The sequence below is a fragment of the Lonchura striata genome, chromosome 33, assembly GCF_046129695.1.
Source record: "Lonchura striata isolate bLonStr1 chromosome 33, bLonStr1.mat, whole genome shotgun sequence".
In the NCBI taxonomy this organism is placed as follows: Eukaryota; Metazoa; Chordata; class Aves; order Passeriformes; family Estrildidae; genus Lonchura; species Lonchura striata.
In genome coordinates, this window is record NC_134635.1 from 4,420,675 (window position 1) to 4,435,153 (window position 14,479).

Sequence of the window (14,479 nt, forward strand, 5' to 3'; positions counted from 1 at the left end):
TCCAGGTTCCTGATGTCAGTTTGTTGGGCTCCCTTAGGTCTATCAGGGCAGCACAAGTTTGAGGTGGGGACAACTTCGGTGTGGAGTCCATCCTTCGATATAAGGATTTTTTGCACTCAGGGCCCGGGGCCCCAGGGCACAACCTTTGGCCATTTTCCCTGGGAAAGAAAACTCAGCAGTCCAGGTTGCTGATGTCAGTTTGTAGGGCTCCCTTGGGTGTATCAGGGCAGCACAAGTTTGAGGTGGGGACATCTTCGGTGTGGGGACCATCCTTCGATATAAGGATTTTTTGCAGTCAGGGCTAGGAGCCCCTGGGCACAACCGTTGGCCATTTTCCCTGGGAAAGAAAACTCAGCAGTCCAGGTTCCTGATGTCAGTTTGTAGGGCTCCCTTGGGTCTATCAGGGCAGCACAAGTTTGAGGTGGGGACAACTTCGGTGTGGGGTCCATCCTTCGATATAAGGATTCTTTGCAGTCAGGGCCAGGGGCCCCTGGGCACATCCTTTTTCCATTTTCCCTGGGAAAGAAAACTCAGCAGTCCAGGTTCCTGATGTCAGTTTGTAGAGCTCCCTTGGGTCTATCAGGGTAGCACAAGTTTGAGGTGGGGACAACTTCGGTGTGGGGTCCATCCTTCGATATAAGGATTTTTTGAAGTGAGGCCCCAGCCCAGGGCCAGGGGCCCCTGGGCACATCCTTTTTCCATTTTCCCTGGGAAAGAAAACTCAGCAGTCCAGGTTCCTGATGTCAGTTTGTAGGGCTCCGTTAGGTCTATCAGGGCAGCACAAGTTTGAGGTGTGGGACAACTTCAGTGTGGGGTCCATCCTTCGATATAAGGATTTTTTGCAGTCAGGGCCAGGGGCCCCTGGGCACAACCTTTGGCCATTTTACCTGGGAAAGAAAACTCAGCAGTCCAGGTTCCTGATGTCAGTTTGGAGAGATCCCTTGGGTCTATCAGGGTAGCACAAGTTTGAGGTGGGGACAACTTCGGTGTGGGCTCCATCCTTCGATATAAGGATTTTTTGAAGTGAGGCCCCAGCCCAGGGCCAGGGGCCCCTGGGCACATCCTTTTTCCATTTTCCCTGGGAAAGAAAACTCAGCAGTCCAGGTTCCTGATGTCAGTTTGTAGGGCTCCCTTAGGTCTATTAGGGCAGCACAAGTTTGAGGTGGGGACAACTTCAGTGTGGGGTCCATCCTTCGATATAAGGATTTTTTGCAGTCAGGGCCAGGGGCCCCTGGGCACATCCTTTTTCCATTTTCCCTGGGAAAGAAAACTCAGCAGTCCAGGTTCCTGATGTCAGTTTGTAGGGCTCCCTTAGGTCTATCAGGGCAGCACAAGTTTGAGGTGGGGACAACTTCGGTGTGGGCTCCATCCTTCGATATAAGGATTTTTTGCAGTCAGGGCCAGGGGCCCCTGGGCACACCCTTTTTCCATTTTCCCTGGGAAAGAAAACTCAGCAGTCCAGGTTCCTGATGTCAGTTTGTAGGGTTCCCTTGGGTCTATCAGGGCAGCACAAGTTTGAGGTGGGGACAACTTCGGTGTGGGCTCCATCCTTCGATATAAGGATTTTTTGTAGTGAGGCCCCAGCCCAGGGCCAGGGGCCCCTGGGCACATCCTTTTTCCATTTTCCCTGGGAAAGAAAACTCAGCAGTCCAGGTTCCTGATGTCAGTTTGTAGGGCTCCCTTGGGTCTATCAAGGCAGCACAAGTTTGAGGTGGGGACAACTTCGGTGTGGGGTCCATCCTTCGATATAAGGATTTTTTGCAGTCAGGGCCAGGGGCCCCTGGGCACATCCTTTTTCCATTTTCCCTGGGAAAGAAAACTCAGCAGTCCAGGTTTTTGATGTCAGTTTGGAGAGCTCCCTTGGGTCTATCAGGGTAGCACAAGTTTGAGGTGGGGACAACTTCGGTGTGGGCTCCATCCTTCGATATAAGGATTTTTTGAAGTGAGGCCCCAGCCCAGGGCCAGGGGCCCCTGGGCACATCCTTTTTCCATTTTCCCTGGGAAAGAAAACTCAGCAGTCCAGGTTCCTGATGTCAGTTTGTAGGGCTCCCTTAGGTCTATTAGGGCAGCACAAGTTTGAGGTGGGGACAACTTCAGTGTGGGGTCCATCCTTCGATATAAGGATTTTTTGCAGTCAGGGACAGGGGCCCCGGGCACATCCTTTTTCCATTTTCCCTGGAAAAGAAAACTCAGCAGTCCAGGTTCCTGATGTCAGTTTGTAGGGCTCCCTTAGGTCTATTAGGGCAGCACAGGTTTGAGGTGGGGACAACTTCAGTGTGGGGTCCATCCTTCGATATAAGGATTCTTTGCAGTCAGGGCCAGGGTCCCCTGGGCACAACCTTTGGCCATTTTACCTGGGAAAGAAAACTCAGCAGTCCAGGTTCCTGATGTCAGTTTGGAGAGCTCCCTTGGGTCTATCAAGGCAGCACAAGTTTGAGGTGGGGACAACTTCGGTGTGGGGTCCATCCTTCGATATAAGGATTTTTTGCAGTCAGGGCCAGGGGCCCAGGGCCAGGGGCCCCTGGGCACATCCTTTGTCCATTTTCCCTGGGAAAGAAAACTCAGCAGTCCAGGTTCCTGATGTCAGTTTGTAGGGCTCCCTTGGGTGTATCAGGGCAGCACAAGTTTGAGGTGGGGACAACTTCGGTGTGGGGTCCATCCTTCGATATAAGGATTTTTTGCAGTCAGGGCCAGTGGCCCCTGGGCACACCCTTTTTCCATTTTCCCTGGGAAAGAAAACTCAGCAGTCCAGGTTCCTGATGTCAGTTTGTAGGGCTCCCTTGGGTCTATCAGGGCAGCACAAGTTTGAGGTGGGGACATCTTTGGTGTGGGGTCCATCCTTCGATATAAGGATTCTTTGCAGAGAGGTCCGGCCCAGGGCCAGGGGACACTGGGCACATCCTTTTTCCATTTTCCCTGGGAAAGAAAACGTAGCAGTCCAGGTTCCTGATGTCAGTTTGTAGGGCTCCCTTGGGTCTATCAGGGCAGCACAAGTTTGAGGTGGGGACAACTTCGGTGTGGGGTCCATCCTTCGATATAAGGATTCTTTGCAGTCAGGGCCAGGGGCCCCTGGGCACATCCTTTTTCCATTTTCCCTGGGAAAGAAAACTCAGCAGTCCAGGTTCCTGATGTCAGTTTGTAGAGCTCCCTTGGGTCTATCAGGGTAGCACAAGTTTGAGGTGGGGACAACTTCGGTGTGGGGTCCATCCTTCGATATAAGGATTTTTTGAAGTGAGGCCCCAGCCCAGGGCCAGGGGCCCCTGGGCACATCCTTTTTCCATTTTCCCTGGGAAAGAAAACTCAGCAGTCCAGGTTCCTGATGTCAGTTTGTAGGGCTCCGTTAGGTCTATCAGGGCAGCACAAGTTTGAGGTGTGGGACAACTTCAGTGTGGGGTCCATCCTTCGATATAAGGATTTTTTGCAGTCAGGGCCAGGGGCCCCTGGGCACAACCTTTGGCCATTTTACCTGGGAAAGAAAACTCAGCAGTCCAGGTTCCTGATGTCAGTTTGGAGAGATCCCTTGGGTCTATAAGGGTAGCACAAGTTTGAGGTGGGGACAACTTCGGTGTGGGCTCCATCCTTCGATATAAGGATTTTTTGAAGTGAGGCCCCAGCCCAGGGCCAGGGGCCCCTGGGCACATCCTTTTTCCATTTTCCCTGGGAAAGAAAACTCAGCAGTCCAGGTTCCTGATGTCAGTTTGTAGGGCTCCCTTAGGTCTATTAGGGCAGCACAAGTTTGAGGTGGGGACAACTTCGGTGTGGGGTCCATCCTTCGATATAAGGATTTTTTGCAGTCAGGGCCAGGGGCCCCTGGGCACATCCTTTTTCCATTTTCCCTGGGAAAGAAAACTCAGCAGTCCAGGTTCCTGATGTCAGTTTGTAGGGCTCCCTTGGGTGTATCAGGGCAGCACAAGTTTGAGGTGGGGACAACTTCGGTGTGGGGTCCATCCTTCGATATAAGGATTTTTTGCAGTCAGGGCCAGGGGCCCCTGGGCACATTCTTTAGGCCATTTTCCCTGGGAAAGAAAACTCAGCAGTCCAGGTTCCTGATGTCAGTTTGTAGGGCTCCCTTGGGTCTATCAGGGCAGCACAAGTTTGAGGTGGGGACAACTTCAGTGTGGGCTCCATCCTTCGTTATAAGGATTTTTTGTAGTGAGGCCCCAGCCCAGGGCCAGGGGCCCCTGGGCACATCCTTTTTCCATTTTCCCTGGGAAAGAAAACTCAGCAGTCCAGGTTCCTGATGTCAGTTTGTAGGGTTCCCTTGTGTCTAACAGGGCAGCACAAGTTTGAGGTGGGGACAACTTCGGTGTGGGGTCCATCCTTCAATATAAGGATTTTTTCAGTCAGGGCCAGGGGCCCATGTGCACACCCTTTTACCATTTTCCCTGGGAAAGAAAACTCAGCAGTCCAGGTTCCTGATGTCAGTTTGTTGGGCTCCCTTAGGTCTATCAGGGCAGCACAAGTTTGAGGTGGGGACAACTTCGGTGTGGAGTCCATCCTTCGATATAAGGATTTTTTGCACTCAGGGCCCGGGGCCCCAGGGCACAACCTTTGGCCATTTTCCCTGGGAAAGAAAACTCAGCAGTCCAGGTTGCTGATGTCAGTTTGTAGGGCTCCCTTGGGTGTATCAGGGCAGCACAAGTTTGAGGTGGGGACATCTTCGGTGTGGGGACCATCCTTCGATATAAGGATTTTTTGCAGTCAGGGCTAGGAGCCCCTGGGCACAACCGTTGGCCATTTTCCCTGGGAAAGAAAACTCAGCAGTCCAGGTTCCTGATGTCAGTTTGTAGGGCTCCCTTGGGTCTATCAGGGCAGCACAAGTTTGAGGTGGGGACAACTTCGGTGTGGGGTCCATCCTTCGATATAAGGATTCTTTGCAGTCAGGGCCAGGGGCCCCTGGGCACATCCTTTTTCCATTTTCCCTGGGAAAGAAAACTCAGCAGTCCAGGTTCCTGATGTCAGTTTGTAGAGCTCCCTTGGGTCTATCAGGGTAGCACAAGTTTGAGGTGGGGACAACTTCGGTGTGGGGTCCATCCTTCGATATAAGGATTTTTTGAAGTGAGGCCCCAGCCCAGGGCCAGGGGCCCCTGGGCACATCCTTTTTCCATTTTCCCTGGGAAAGAAAACTCAGCAGTCCAGGTTCCTGATGTCAGTTTGTAGGGCTCCGTTAGGTCTATCAGGGCAGCACAAGTTTGAGGTGTGGGACAACTTCAGTGTGGGGTCCATCCTTCGATATAAGGATTTTTTGCAGTCAGGGCCAGGGGCCCCTGGGCACAACCTTTGGCCATTTTACCTGGGAAAGAAAACTCAGCAGTCCAGGTTCCTGATGTCAGTTTGGAGAGATCCCTTGGGTCTATCAGGGTAGCACAAGTTTGAGGTGGGGACAACTTCGGTGTGGGCTCCATCCTTCGATATAAGGATTTTTTGAAGTGAGGCCCCAGCCCAGGGCCAGGGGCCCCTGGGCACATCCTTTTTCCATTTTCCCTGGGAAAGAAAACTCAGCAGTCCAGGTTCCTGATGTCAGTTTGTAGGGCTCCCTTAGGTCTATTAGGGCAGCACAAGTTTGAGGTGGGGACAACTTCAGTGTGGGGTCCATCCTTCGATATAAGGATTTTTTGCAGTCAGGGCCAGGGGCCCCTGGGCACATCCTTTTTCCATTTTCCCTGGGAAAGAAAACTCAGCAGTCCAGGTTCCTGATGTCAGTTTGTAGGGCTCCCTTAGGTCTATCAGGGCAGCACAAGTTTGAGGTGGGGACAACTTCGGTGTGGGCTCCATCCTTCGATATAAGGATTTTTTGCAGTCAGGGCCAGGGGCCCCTGGGCACACCCTTTTTCCATTTTCCCTGGGAAAGAAAACTCAGCAGTCCAGGTTCCTGATGTCAGTTTGTAGGGTTCCCTTGGGTCTATCAGGGCAGCACAAGTTTGAGGTGGGGACAACTTCGGTGTGGGCTCCATCCTTCGATATAAGGATTTTTTGTAGTGAGGCCCCAGCCCAGGGCCAGGGGCCCCTGGGCACATCCTTTTTCCATTTTCCCTGGGAAAGAAAACTCAGCAGTCCAGGTTCCTGATGTCAGTTTGTAGGGCTCCCTTGGGTCTATCAAGGCAGCACAAGTTTGAGGTGGGGACAACTTCGGTGTGGGGTCCATCCTTCGATATAAGGATTTTTTGCAGTCAGGGCCAGGGGCCCCTGGGCACATCCTTTTTCCATTTTCCCTGGGAAAGAAAACTCAGCAGTCCAGGTTTTTGATGTCAGTTTGGAGAGCTCCCTTGGGTCTATCAGGGTAGCACAAGTTTGAGGTGGGGACAACTTCGGTGTGGGCTCCATCCTTCGATATAAGGATTTTTTGAAGTGAGGCCCCAGCCCAGGGCCAGGGGCCCCTGGGCACATCCTTTTTCCATTTTCCCTGGGAAAGAAAACTCAGCAGTCCAGGTTCCTGATGTCAGTTTGTAGGGCTCCCTTAGGTCTATTAGGGCAGCACAAGTTTGAGGTGGGGACAACTTCAGTGTGGGGTCCATCCTTCGATATAAGGATTTTTTGCAGTCAGGGACAGGGGCCCCGGGCACATCCTTTTTCCATTTTCCCTGGAAAAGAAAACTCAGCAGTCCAGGTTCCTGATGTCAGTTTGTAGGGCTCCCTTAGGTCTATTAGGGCAGCACAGGTTTGAGGTGGGGACAACTTCAGTGTGGGGTCCATCCTTCGATATAAGGATTCTTTGCAGTCAGGGCCAGGGTCCCCTGGGCACAACCTTTGGCCATTTTACCTGGGAAAGAAAACTCAGCAGTCCAGGTTCCTGATGTCAGTTTGGAGAGCTCCCTTGGGTCTATCAAGGCAGCACAAGTTTGAGGTGGGGACAACTTCGGTGTGGGGTCCATCCTTCGATATAAGGATTTTTTGCAGTCAGGGCCAGGGGCCCAGGGCCAGGGGCCCCTGGGCACATCCTTTGTCCATTTTCCCTGGGAAAGAAAACTCAGCAGTCCAGGTTCCTGATGTCAGTTTGTAGGGCTCCCTTGGGTGTATCAGGGCAGCACAAGTTTGAGGTGGGGACAACTTCGGTGTGGGGTCCATCCTTCGATATAAGGATTTTTTGCAGTCAGGGCCAGTGGCCCCTGGGCACACCCTTTTTCCATTTTCCCTGGGAAAGAAAACTCAGCAGTCCAGGTTCCTGATGTCAGTTTGTAGGGCTCCCTTGGGTCTATCAGGGCAGCACAAGTTTGAGGTGGGGACATCTTTGGTGTGGGGTCCATCCTTCGATATAAGGATTCTTTGCAGAGAGGTCCGGCCCAGGGCCAGGGGACACTGGGCACATCCTTTTTCCATTTTCCCTGGGAAAGAAAACGTAGCAGTCCAGGTTCCTGATGTCAGTTTGTAGGGCTCCCTTGGGTCTATCAGGGCAGCACAAGTTTGAGGTGGGGACAACTTCGGTGTGGGGTCCATCCTTCGATATAAGGATTCTTTGCAGTCAGGGCCAGGGGCCCCTGGGCACATCCTTTTTCCATTTTCCCTGGGAAAGAAAACTCAGCAGTCCAGGTTCCTGATGTCAGTTTGGAGAGCTCCCTTGGGTCTATCAGGGCAGCACAAGTTTGAGGTGGGGACAACTTCGGTGTGGGGTCCATCCTTCGATATAAGGATTTTTTGCAGTCAGGGCCAGGGGCCCAGGGCCAGGGGCCCCTGGGCACATCCTTTTTCCATTTTCCCTGGGAAAGAAAACTCAGCAGTCCAGGTTCCTTATGTCAGTTTGTAGGGCTCCCTTGGGTGTATCAGGGCAGCACAAGTTTGAGGTGGGGACAACTTCGGTGTGGGGTCCATCCTTCGATATAAGGATTTTTTGCAGTCAGGGCCAGGGGCCCCTGGGCACATCCTTTTTCCATTTTCCCTGGGAAAGAAAACTCAGCAGTCCAGGTTCCTGATGTCAGTTTGTAGGGCTCCCTTGGGTCTATCAGGGCAGCACAAGTTTGAGGTGGGGACAACTTCGGTGTGGGGTCCATCCTTCGATATAAGGATTTTTTGTAGTGAGGCCCCAGCCCAGGGCCAGGGGCCCCTTGGCACATCGTTTTTCCATTTTCCCTGGGAAAGAAAACTCAGCAGTCCAGGTTCCTGATGTCAGTTTGTAGGGTTCCCTTGTGTCTAACAGGGCAGCACAAGTTTGAGGTGGGGACAACTTCGGTGTGGGGTCCATCCTTCGATATAAGGATTTTTTGCAGTCAGGGCCAGGGGCCCCTGGGCACATCCTTTTTCCATTTTCCCTGGGAAAGAAAACTCAGCAGTCCAGGTTCCTGATGTCAGTTTGTAGGGCTCCCTTGGGTCTATCAGGGCAGCACAAGTTTGAGGTGGGGACAACTTCAGTGTGGGGTCCATCCTTCGATATAAGGATTTTTTGCACTCAGGGCCCGGGGCCCCTGGGCACAACCTTTGGCCATTTTCCCTGGGAAAGAAAACTCAGCAGTCCAGGTTCCTGATGTCAGTTTGTAGGGCTCCCTTGGGTGTATCAGGGCAGCACAAGTTTGAGGTGGGGACAACTTCGGTGTGGGCTCCATCCTTCGATATAAGGATTTTTTGCAGTCAGGGCCAGGGCCCCCTGGGCACATCCTTTTTCCATTTTCCCTGGGAAAGAAAACTCTGCAGTCCAGGTTCCTGATGTCAGTTTGTAGGGCTCCCTTAGGTCTATTAGGGCAGCACAAGTTTGAGGTGGGGACAACTTCAGTGTGGGGTCCATCCTTCGATATAAGGATTTTTTGCAGTCAGGGCCAGGGGCCCCTGGGCACATCCTTTTTCCATTTTCCCTGGGAAAGAAAACTCAGCAGTCCAGGTTCCTGATGTCAGTTTGTAGGGCTCCCTTAGGTCTATCAGGGCAGCACAAGTTTGAGGTGGGGACAACTTCGGTGTGGGGTCCATCCTTCGATATAAGGATTTTTTGCAGTCAGGGCCAGGGGCCCAGGGCCAGGGGCCCCTGGGCACATCCTTTTTCCATTTTCCCTGGGAAAGAAAACTCAGCAGTCCAGGTTCCTGATGTCAGTTTGTAGGGCTCCCTTGGGTCTATCAGGGCAGCACAAGTTTGAGGTGGGGACAACTTCGGTGTGGGGTCCATTCTTCGATATAAGGATATTTTGCAGTCAGGGCCAGGGGCCCCTGGGCACATCCTTTTTCCATTTTCCCTGGGAAAGAAAACTCAGCAGTCCAGGTTCCTGATGTCAGTTTGTAGGGCTCCCTTGGGTGTATCAGGGCAGCACAAGTTTGAGGTGGGGACAACTTCGGTGTGGGGTCCATCCTTCGATATAAGGATTCTTTGCAGTCAGGGCCAGGGGCCCCTGGGCACAACCTTTAGGCCATTTTCCCTGGGAAAGAAAACTCAGCAGTCCAGGTTCCTGATGTCAGTTTGTAGGGCTCCCTTGGGTCTATCAGGGCAGCACAAGTTTGAGGTGGGGACAACTTCAGTGTGGGCTCCATCCTTCGATATAAGGATTTTTTGTAGTGAGGCCCCAGCCCAGGGCCAGGGGCCCCTGGGCACATCCTTTTTCCATTTTCCCTGGGAAAGAAAACTCAGCAGTCCAGGTTCCTGATGTCAGTTTGTAGGGTTCCATTGTGTCTAACAGGGCAGCACAAGTTTGAGGTGGGGACAACTTCGGTGTGGGGTCCATCCTTCAATATAAGGATTTTTTCAGTCAGGGCCAGGGGCCCATGGGCACACCCTTTTACCATTTTCCCTGGGAAAGAAAACTCAGCAGTCCAGGTTCCTGATGTCAGTTTGTAGGGCTCCCTTGGGTCTATCAGGGCAGCACAAGTTTGAGGTGGGGACAACTTCGGTGTGGGGTCCATCCTTCGATATAAGGATTTTTTGCACTCAGGGCCCGGGGCCCCAGGGCACAACCTTTGGCCATTTTCCCTGGGAAAGAAAACTCAGCAGTCCAGGTTGCTGATGTCAGTTTGTAGGGCTCCCTTGGGTGTATCAGGGCAGCACAAGTTTGAGGTGGGGACAACTTCGGTGTGGGGTCCATCCTTCGATATAAGGATTCTTTGCAGTCAGGGCCAGGGGCCCCTGGGCACATCCTTTTTCCATTTTCCCTGGGAAAGAAAACTCAGCAGTCCAGGTTCCTGATGTCAGTTTGTAGAGCTCCCTTGGGTCTATCAGGGTAGCACAAGTTTGAGGTGGGGACAACTTCGGTGTGGGGTCCATCCTTCGATATAAGGATTTTTTGAAGTGAGGCCCCAGCCCAGGGCCAGGGGCCCCTGGGCACATCCTTTTTCCATTTTCCCTGGGAAATAAAACTCAGCAGTCCAGGTTCCTGATGTCAGTTTGTAGGGCTCCGTTAGGTCTATCAGGGCAGCACAAGTTTGAGGTGTGGGACAACTTCAGTGTGGGGTCCATCCTTCGATATAAGGATATTTGCAGTCAGGGCCAGGGGCCCCTGGGCACAACCTTTGGCCATTTTACCTGGGAAAGAAAACTCAGCAGTCCAGGTTCCTGATGTCAGTTTGGAGAGATCCCTTGGGTCTATCAGGGTAGCACAAGTTTGAGGTGGGGACAACTTCGGTGTGGGCTCCATCCTTCGATATAAGGATTTTTTGAAGTGAGGCCCCAGCCCAGGGCCAGGGGCCCCTGGGCACATCCTTTTTCCATTTTCCCTGGGAAAGAAAACTCAGCAGTCCAGGTTCCTGATGTCAGTTTGTAGGGCTCCCTTAGGTCTATTAGGGCAGCACAAGTTTGAGGTGGGGACAACTTCAGTGTGGGGTCCATCCTTCGATATAAGGATTTTTTGCAGTCAGGGCCAGGGGCCCCTGGGCACATCCTTTTTCCATTTTCCCTGGGAAAGAAAACTCAGCAGTCCAGGTTCCTGATGTCAGTTTGTAGGGCTCCCTTAGGTCTATCAGGGCAGCACAAGTTTGAGATGGGGACAACTTCGGTGTGGGGTCCATCCTTCGATATAAGGATTTTTTGCAGTCAGGGCCAGGGGCCCCTGGGCACACCCTTTTTCCATTTTCCCTGGGAAAGAAAACTCAGCAGTCCAGGTTCCTGATGTCAGTTTGTAGGGTTCCCTTGGGTCTATCAGGGCAGCACAAGTTTGAGGTGGGGACAACTTCGGTGTGGGGTCCATCCTTCGATATAAGGATTTTTTGTAGTGAGGCCCCAGCCCAGGGCCAGGGGCACCTGGGCACATCCTTTTTCCATTTTCCCTGGGAAAGAAAACTCAGCAGTCCAGGTTCCTGATGTCAGTTTGTAGGGCTCCCTTGGGTCTATCAAGGCAGCACAAGTTTGAGGTGGGGACAACTTCGGTGTGGGGTCCATCCTTCGATATAAGGATTTTTTGCAGTCAGGGCCAGGGGCCCCTGGGCACATCCTTTTTCCATTTTCCCTGGGAAAGAAAACTCAGCAGTCCAGGTTTTTGATGTCAGTTTGGAGAGCTCCCTTGGGTCTATCAGGGTAGCACAAGTTTGAGGTGGGGACAACTTCGGTGTGGGCTCCATCCTTCGATATAAGGATTTTTTGAAGTGAGGCCCCAGCCCAGGGCCAGGGGCCCCTGGGCACATCCTTTTTCCATTTTTCCTGGGAAAGAAAACGTAGCAGTCCAGGTTCCTGATGTCAGTTTGTAGGGCTCCCTTGGGTCTATCAGGGCAGCACAAGTTTGAGGTGGGGACAACTTCGGTGTGGGGTCCATCCTTCGATATAAGGATTCTTTGCAGTCAGGGCCAGGGGCCCCTGGGCCTATCCTTTTTCCATTTTCCCTGGGAAAGAAAACTCAGCAGTCCAGGTTCCTGATGTCAGTTTGGAGAGCTCCCTTGGGTCTATCAGGGCAGCACAAGTTTGAGGTGGGGACAACTTCGGTGTGGGGTCCATCCTTCGATATAAGGATTTTTTGCAGTCAGGGCCAGGGGCCCAGGGCCAGGGGCCCCTGGGCACATCCTTTTTCCATTTTCCCTGGGAAAGAAAACTCAGCAGTCCAGGTTCCTTATGTCAGTTTGTAGGGCTCCCTTGGGTGTATCAGGGCAGCACAAGTTTGAGGTGGGGACAACTTCGGTGTGGGGTCCATCCTTCAATATAAGGATTTTTTGCAGTCAGGGCCAGGGGCCCCTGGGCACATCCTTTTTCCATTTTCCCTGGGAAAGAAAACTCAGCAGTCCAGGTTCCTGATGTCAGTTTGTAGGGCTCCCTTGGGTCTATCAGGGCAGCACAAGTTTGAGGTGGGGACAACTTCGGTGTGGGGTCCATCCTTCGATATAAGGATTTTTTGTAGTGAGGCCCCAGCCCAGGGCCAGGGGCCCCTTGGCACATCGTTTTTCCATTTTCCCTGGGAAAGAAAACTCAGCAGTCCAGGTTCCTGATGTCAGTTTGTAGGGTTCCCTTGTGTCTAACAGGGCAGCACAAGTTTGAGGTGGGGACAACTTCGGTGTGGGGTCCATCCTTCGATATAAGGATTTTTTGCAGTCAGGGCCAGGGGCCCCTGGGCACATCCTTTTTCCATTTTCCCTGGGAAAGAAAACTCAGCAGTCCAGGTTCCTGATGTCAGTTTGTAGGGCTCCCTTGGGTCTATCAGGGCAGCACAAGTTTGAGGTGGGGACAACTTCAGTGTGGGGTCCATCCTTCGATATAAGGATTTTTTGCACTCAGGGCCCGGGGCCCCTGGGCACAACTTTTGGCCATTTTCCCTGGGAAAGAAAACTCAGCAGTCCAGGTTCCTGATGTCAGTTTGTAGGGCTCCCTTGGGTGTATCAGGGCAGCACAAGTTTGAGGTGGGGACATCTTCAGTGTGGGGACCATCCTTCGATATAAGGATTTTTTGCAGTCAGGGCTAGGAGCCCCTGGGCACAACCTTTGGCCATTTTCCCTGGGAAAGAAAACTCAGCAGTCCAGGTTCCTGATGTCAGTTTGTAGGGCTCCCTTGGGTCTATCAGGGCAGCACAAGTTTGAGGTGGGGACATCTTTAGTGTGGGGTCCATCCTTCGATATATGGATTCTTTGCAGTCAGGGCCAGGGGCCCCTGGGCACATTCTTTTTCCATTTTCCCTGGGAAAGAAAACTCAGCAGTCCAGGTTCCTGATGTCAGTTTGTAGAGCTCCCTTGGGTCTATCAGGGTAGCACAAGTTTGAGGTGGGGACAACTTCGGTGTGGGCTCCATCCTTCGATATAAGGATTTTTTGAAGTGAGGCCCCAGCCCAGGGCCAGGGGCCCCTGGGCACATCCTTTTTCCATTTTCCCTGGGAAAGAAAACTCAGCAGTCCAGGTTCCTGATGTCAGTTTGTAGGGTTCCCTTAGGTCTATCAGGGCAGCACAACTTTGAGGAGGGGACAACTTCGGTGTGGGCTCCATCCTTCGATATAAGGATTTTTTGCAGTCAGGGCCAGGGCCCCCTGGGCACATCCTTTTTCCATTTTCCCTGGGAAAGAAAACTCTGCAGTCCAGGTTCCTGATGTCAGTTTGTAGGGCTCCCTTAGGTCTATTAGGGCAGCACAAGTTTGAGGTGGGGACAACTTCAGTGTGGGGTCCATCCTTCGATATAAGGATTTTTTGCAGTCAGGGCCAGGGGCCCCTGGGCACATCCTTTTTCCATTTTCCCTGGGAAAGAAAACTCAGCAGTCCAGGTTCCTGATGTCAGTTTGTAGGGCTCCCTTAGGTCTATCAGGGCAGCACAAGTTTGAGGTGGGGACAACTTCGGTGTGGGGTCCATCCTTCGATATAAGGATTTTTTGCAGTCAGGGCCAGGGGCCCAGGGCCAGGGGCCCCTGGGCACATCCTTTTTCCATTTTCCCTGGGAAAGAAAACTCAGCAGTCCAGGTTCCTGATGTCAGTTTGTAGGGCTCCCTTGGGTCTATCAGGGCAGCACAAGTTTGAGGTGGGGACAACTTCGGTGTGGGGTCCATTCTTCGATATAAGGATATTTTGCAGTCAGGGCCAGGGGCCCCTGGGCACATCCTTTTTCCATTTTCCCTGGGAAAGAAAACTCAGCAGTCCAGGTTCCTGATGTCAGTTTGTAGGGCTCCCTTGGGTGTATCAGGGCAGCACAAGTTTGAGATGGGGACAACTTCGGTGTGGGGTCCATCCTTCGATATAAGGATTCTTTGCAGTCAGGGCCAGGGGCCCCTGGGCACAACCTTTAGGCCATTTTCCCTGGGAAAGAAAACTCAGCAGTCCAGGTTCCTGATGTCAGTTTGTAGGGCTCCCTTGGGTCTATCAGGGCAGCACAAGTTTGAGGTGGGGACAACTTCAGTGTGGGCTCCATCCTTCGATATAAGGATTTTTTGTAGTGAGGCCCCAGCCCAGGGCCAGGGGCCCCTGGGCACATCCTTTTTCCATTTTCCCTGGGAAAGAAAACTCAGCAGTCCAGGTTCCTGATGTCAGTTTGTAGGGTTCCCTTGTGTCTAACAGGGCAGCACAAGTTTGAGGTGGGGACAACTTCGGTGTGGGGTCCATCCTTCAATATAAGGATTTTTTCAGTCAGGGCCAGGGGCCCATGGGCACACCCTTTTACCATTTTCCCTGGGAAAGAAA